At 31.7% G+C, this 7,071-nt stretch overlaps 1 long non-coding RNA gene across 5 annotated transcripts; it reads left to right on the top strand.

Moving 5' to 3' along the window:
• Nucleotides 1-1,257: 1,257 nt before the first annotated feature.
• LOC102597455 (uncharacterized) lies at nucleotides 1,258-6,966 on the top strand. 5 transcript variants are annotated; one of them, XR_001474787.1, is made up of 9 exons: nucleotides 1,258-1,648; nucleotides 2,026-2,208; nucleotides 3,049-3,174; nucleotides 3,696-3,850; nucleotides 4,156-4,358; nucleotides 5,481-5,720; nucleotides 5,852-5,953; nucleotides 6,043-6,093; nucleotides 6,657-6,966. It is a non-coding gene; the product is annotated as an uncharacterized lncRNA (long non-coding RNA). The 5 variants fall into 5 exon arrangements; XR_368140.2 differs by lacking the exon at nucleotides 6,657-6,966 and having other exon boundaries at nucleotides 1,260-1,648; nucleotides 4,156-4,207; nucleotides 4,277-4,358; nucleotides 6,043-6,478; XR_368142.2 differs by lacking the exon at nucleotides 6,657-6,966 and having other exon boundaries at nucleotides 1,259-1,648; nucleotides 6,043-6,478.
• The last annotated feature ends 105 nt before the right edge of the window (nucleotides 6,967-7,071 follow it).

Consider the following 7,071-nt stretch of genomic DNA (forward strand, 5'->3'; position numbering starts at 1 on the left):
TTTGTATAATTGAGTAATATAAAGTCTAGAATTATACAAATATAATAAAACTCAAAATAACGAGTTGATACAAACATAAACATATGAAAAATTTATACAAAATATATTATACAAACTACATTATATAAATTATATTGTACAAAATCCGAAAACTACACGCTTATACAAACTTTAAAAAGTTATGCACTAAAAAATTGAATATATATGATGACAAAACTGAAAATCCAAAGGAAATCATCATCATATACAAATACAAACCATCGTATATAAATACAAATCAAACAAAGAATTGTTTATACAAATGTGGCGAATTACACATATACAAACGTGCTACTTATACAAACTCAAAGTCAGTCCACGTAATTAATAGTTAATGTTAATCGCAAGTAGTAATTATAGCAAACTATAGCTATGATGAGTAATTAAATAGTATAAGTTTGCTTAACCACCTAATTTTTCCAAAAAAAAATAGAAGCAACGCTACCAAAGACTAAGATATACATGAAGAAGAGATCACTCCTTTCTTTTACCAAGGAATACTATATTACAAAAAGAGAGAGAGTAAGGAATACTAAAATAAAATAAGAAATGATGCTACAGTTATCTAAAAACCATTCCATTTCTTAATTATTACATCGATCCCGACATTATATAAGTTAAAAAACTATATTATATTTTTTGTATAATTTACATATATCTCATATATAGTGTTACGAGCTAATTACATTATTTCCCTACTTTTTTTCAAATTACAAAAGTCTTTTAAAATTTATGAATTTCGGATACATCACTAAATTTCCGAATACATCAGTAGACATCCGGATACATACGCGAGGGATGTATCCGAGATGAGAGGGATGTATCAGAGAGGGGATAGGACATCCAGATACATATGGGAGAGATGTAACCGAGAGGGGAGGAATGCATTAGAAAGGGGATAGGATTCGGATACATATTGGACTGTATTTGAGAGGGGATGGATGTATCCGAGAGGGGAGGGATGTATCCCAGTGGGATAGAGATGTACCAAGAGAGGGAAGTGATGTATCCCGAGGGGATTTTTGGAATTTTTTAAATGGTAGAGAATTTAAGAGATATGGTAAAATAAGATATGTATTTGGGTAATTTTTCCATAATTTTTACATAAATATTTTTTTTCAAATTTATTGTGCATGTGATTTTTTCATATATATATATAAATATTTCTATTATATAGAAATATGAAGCCTAGGACGACCAAGGGCAAACCTGTAAATATACCCATTATTCAATGGTAAAATGAATTAGAGCAAACGACGAACTCTTGTTTCTTTCCCATTCCATAATGTTCTCTTCGTCTCACTTTTTCTCTTCTTCCTCACCAATCTCTCCAAACCCCAACTCCAATCATGGATTCAAGCATCAACAAGAAGCCAAGAACGATCAAGAACTTATATTAATTTCATTTCACTTGATGATATTTCAATTACCAAGCTAGAAAAAAATCCCTTCCGCAACCTAGACAACGAGATATGTCCAGAAACATCCATAAGACTCTTTATCTCTATTTTTCTTTCAACCTAACTCAACACCTTCAAAAATGGTCTCTTGCTCTTCACACTGAAGGACTATTTGATTCTCTTCATCTTCACAGCGGGTTACACGTTAGGTCTGTTCAATTTTTATTTTTTTGCCCAATTCTTTATTTTTATTTTTCATGAAAAATCAAAATTATAGTGCATCCTTTTGCTAATTTGTTGTTATTTGGGGAATTTGGTTAATGGATCTAGAGCTCAAAGAAAGGGTGTGATGGAGTTTACAATTCGTTTGAAAGTAGTTGTGTTGTGAGTTTGGATTTGGTTGCTAACCAAAGTGATGATTTTTTTTTTTTTTGCAACAATGACATTCTAATGAAAACAATTCCACAAAAATAGGCAAAGCTGGAAAGTTAAAGAGCATAAGATACTTTTTTTGGATTAATCTCTACTTCATTTTGTTAATTCTTCGTTTTAATGTTGTAGTTTACAGATATTTCTATTTCTTCAGAGGATGCTCAACCAGCAATATATTGAAATTGAACCTGCTCTATGTGTATGTTCCTCACTAAGACGAGCACAACATCCAAGTTAGCAGTCAATTGCTTCATTGACCTACGAGTCCACACCAAGAGACTAAGGTCTAAGGGAACAACCACTTGTTCCAACATGTAAATTGCTAGACACTTAATTGGTATGATCATTCTTCTAATTTTATATATTTTTCACTTGTAGCAAGATTTAATGGAGTATCCATATGTAGTTTTTATGTTGAAAGATTTCCGACGTACATTAGGTGTTTGAAAAAATGTCTAAGCTAGAAAAAATCATACTTCGCTTACACTTTCAAATAAAATTTGGATTTCGTGCACTCCTTTTAAATCCCTTGAATATTTTGAATTGTACCATAACTTGGTATTATCTCATACCCTCATTAGTGAATGGTACCACCTCTCATGTTAACATTGCATGCGTTGATCTCTTTGCTAATCCTCTGTTATTTTATTTCATTTGCTCATGTTCTTAATTTCATTTCTTATTTTAATGATTCAGTTTTTTAACATCTTGTTTGAGATGAAAAATATTGAAGTAACTAATATTTAAGTACAAATTCGTATTTTGAATATAAAAATTCACATGACTCTTACAATAAGTAGTTGGTTGTATATGTATGTATGTTTATCATACTTTATGTTAGTTTTGAACTACTCTGGTTCTAAAGAGGTAAATTTAAAGTTTGTTTTCCTTGTGTATTACCAACTTATGATAATCTGTCTGCTTACTTATAGTATTGTTTATTATGTAAAGGAAATTAGCTTATTATGGTGATACATATGCAAAATGATTATTTGACCAACACTTCTCTGTTCCATTTGATACATATGGCATATTGTGACCAACTGTTCAAGATCATATACTAAATATGATGGAGAAGAAATGCCTGTTGATTTTTTTTTCTTCTGTTCATTAGAGTTATTAGTAGTTTTTTTGACAATGCAACTCAAGGAATCTTAATCCTATGTTATGCATGAAGTGGGTAGAGCTCCATGGAGATCGTGCTGGCTATGATGATACAGCCATAGTGAGTGATATTGGGAGCATTGAAGGTAGAAGTTATCTCTTAATTGGTAATCAACTTTGCAATGACAACCCCTTATAGGTATGCTTCACAAATTCTCATTCATAGCATTATTTTACGAATTCCTATCATTAAGCATTCCAAGTAATCTGTTTTGTGGTTAATAAGATGTTAAATTGAACTGATTTTTTCATTAATTTAGCAACAAGTTAGGCTGAAGTTGTTGCTCATAACCTCTCAACATGTTCCTAATTTGATTTTTGCTCAGGTTATCAGATTTTTGGAGAGTCTATGTAGCGTTCAGTTGTTTGAAAAGAATATTGTTTAATTTGATACCTCAAGGTTAGTTTTTGTAAAAAGATGAATTGATAACTACTAAATCTTAGCCTTGCAGCTAAAGAAAGGCTTTGAGAATGATGAGATATGTTGATCATCGTGTCTTTCCTATTGTTACATTTGTTGACCACTCTAGTGATTTTTGTTGATTTAAGATCTAAAGAGATAGATCAGATGTGAGTCTTTACCTTGACTTTCAAATATTGCGTTATTAGATTACATTTGGTCATGTAGAATCCATAATCACCTCCAATATTTTCATGTAGGGTGAGCCAATAACCCTCAATTTAAGGGCAATGTTTGAGCTGAGAGTTCCAATCATAACAATTGTAACTAATGAAGGTGGTTCAGGCAAAACACTTGCCATTGGATGTGCAAACAAGTGGTTAATGTTGGAAAACTCAGCATTTTATGGCTCTAGGTAAGTCTAGTTCATTTGTACTTCTTCCATAAATTTATTTGATACTTATTAGGCATGTGACAGTCTGAAGAATAAAAAGTTCAAGTTCAAATATAATTTTTGTGCATGTGGAGATATAAGTAATATATGAACTCTCAACTTACTATATAAACCCAAAACATGTTGTGTTAGCTTAAAGATGCGGACACATTGTACATATGTTGAGGCATGAATTTTGTAGTTGTTGTTTTAACACTTCTTGCATTGTTTCCTTGAATATCTTGATCTTTTCTATATATCAACAATATCTATGCTTCTTTGACCAGCCCTGAAGCTTGTGCTGCAATATTATGAAAGTCTTCACAAGCAATTCCAAAGGTATATGAGAAATAGTTGCTCAAGTTTATGAAAAAAATGGTTTATCATACGAAAATTTTAATTGAATAGGCAGCTGAGAAATTGAGGATCACAACTCAAGATCACAGCTCAAGAGCATTACAGACTCTGGATAGCATATGCAATTATTCCAGTAAGTACCATCTCTATACTTTACACCTTTATACTTAATTTGGTTTCAGAAAGGGAAATATTGGAATCTATGGTGAAGGGTTGGTGATGTCAAGTAGTGTGAAAGAAACAATGTTTAGCTTGATTTTTAGAAGATGGGGAAACAATGCAAAACATAAGATTGTTGCTGACAAAGTTTTTGATGAAGTAGAGAAGAATTTTGCACACTTGAAGAATAGTTCCTCATCCCTTATTTATTTTTTGTGCACTCACTAGGTTCTTATATATGTATAGAAGATTGGATTTATTCATAAAAAATATATCGTTTGTAAGGTTGTCTACATTTGATATACTTCTTGTAAATGGGTGTGTTATTTTGCTTCTTTTACTGTTGGATTTATTACTTTTTTCCAAAAAAACAAAAAACAAAAAACAAAAGTAGACACAACTTCTGTTCTAAGTTGAGCTTGTTTATGCTTTTAGTGTTATTGCACACTTCTAATTTGCAAGAAAGGTTAGATGCAAGTCTAATAAGTATTAACTACATGAAATTTTCTCAAACTTGGGAAAATGAGATTGATGACTAAAGTCGGTTGTTTAAAGACTGACTGGTGTGTTTCTTATACCTAAGCAAACAAAGAAGTGGAAAATATAGGTTTTCCTCTTTGTGAGAAGTGGATTACAAAGTATGTTAGGATAAAAATTGAATTTTATGTACTTTACTTTAAAGAAAACAAATTAAGTTTTATTTAGTTGTTGTTCCAGAATTTTGTTACTCATGGTCAAATGAATTGATGGGCGTATTTGGTAGTTTTTCTAGCATATTCGTTGTAGTTGTTATCCATTTATTCATTAGTGCCGCCTCTATTTGTTTATGGGTTATCGGTCATTAGGCAATTGATTAGTAGTTAGATTAATTCGTAAATCATGATTGTCTGTAGCCTAACTAGCACACCCCATTATGGAAAACTTGAGGTTTTGTTGGTCTACATACCTAATTTGTGTCTAATTAAGCAGGTTTCTTGGTGTATTAAATAAGTGATATCTTACTGGTTGGTTCTGCCTAAAGAGAAAGAAGAAAGTGGAAGATCACCCCTTTGTATTTGTGAATTAATTTCGATTTCACATTTTTATTTGTCAATAGTCATTTAAGGTGTGCTTGGAACCGATATAATCTCGAAAGAGACCGATGATGAACTATGTAAGCATTGAAGCAGTTGCTAGTGATTTCAGTGGTAACCGTGCTCTCTCAAGTCTGGATGCAGAAAGTTGCAATGAACAAAGATCGCTTAGGCTGGGTAGCTTGTCAAAATTACTTCAACAAACAAAATGAGATATCTTGATAAAGAGCCTAACAATCGCATATGTGGATGTTTCTTGGAAGGTAGTTCATATTGTGGAATAACTTTTCAAGAAATTATATCTGGATCTTTTTCCAATGTATAATGACAATTCATGATTTTGTCAGTACCTTTATGATTCTGATAGACTTTCTTAAAACTGTCATTTCAACAGTGGAATATGTGCAGGATGAATCACTTGGTATGATTTGTAATGTTGATAAAAGCACGAGTGAGGAATCGACATCATATTCATCTGCTACTCCAGAAAATCATGGTTTGTTCTGATTATCTGCAACATTCTTTAACACCAAGCAATTCAATATTGTATGGTTTGCTTACATAACTTGTTTTAATTTATTTCAGACATCTTAGATTGACCATTATCAAATTGTCACTTTAGCCACTGAGGGAATGGTAATGATTGTCTCTTATTTAATTGATTCCTGCACATGCTTGTTTTCATCAACTGTTTTGTGTCAATTTGGTTGCAACATGTGATACTAAAAGGAACTCAATGTGTGATCAATTATTTTTGGACATTGTTTGCATTAATTTCCGGCATCTCTGTATAGTTGTTGCTTGTTAGCATTGGCTTATCAAAGAAAAAAAAAACAGAAATTGGTAATTGGTTTATTCTTAAATGATGAAAGGATCCTATATTGGTTTGAGAAAGAATCAAATTTTTGATGTATCCTTAGATTGTAGTGATGATTTTTGGTCTTTATAGACTTTGTGCCCTCCTTGAGTCCCCTCTAAAGGCGTATAACTTGACTATTGGGCATAGTACTCATAAGCAAAAAAAAATTCACTGCTCCTTGATTTGAGTTAATAAGTTGTCTTGCTTTCTGTCTCTCTCTCACACACACACAAATGTTCTCTTTCTACCATAGTATTTTTAAAATGTCCCTTTGAATTTTTATCCGTTTAATGCTTTCTATTTCAAAATGTTTAATCTCTTATTCTCTTTTTGGAATAAGGCAAACAACTATTTGAAAAATACAAAGCAGAGACATATTTTTTGGCAATGGACAATATTTGCAATACCGCTATGTGATTTATGAGTCCATGGTGCAAAGTACGAACAGTGGTAGAAATACATCTTGTTGATAATGTATCATAGGATGGTGGATAGGAACTAATGAGCCAATGAGACATACACTTGGGGTTTGATTTTGCAAGTATATTAAAGAAAGTATTAGAAAAGTAACTATTTCAGTGATAGATAATTGTGATATAATATTATTTTATGTTTGTCCTCTTCTACATGAATAAAATTGTAGTCGTGCTTGTGAGCTTATGATTATTCTTAAAATTTTATGGTTGTTTAGAGTCTACACATGTGAACGCAAGATTAGACACAAATAAATGACATCAAAATTCACGTTGTTGGGC

The sequence above is a fragment of the Solanum tuberosum genome, unplaced genomic scaffold (assembly GCF_000226075.1).
Source record: "Solanum tuberosum cultivar DM 1-3 516 R44 unplaced genomic scaffold, SolTub_3.0 scf00250, whole genome shotgun sequence".
In the NCBI taxonomy this organism is placed as follows: Eukaryota; Viridiplantae; Streptophyta; class Magnoliopsida; order Solanales; family Solanaceae; genus Solanum; species Solanum tuberosum.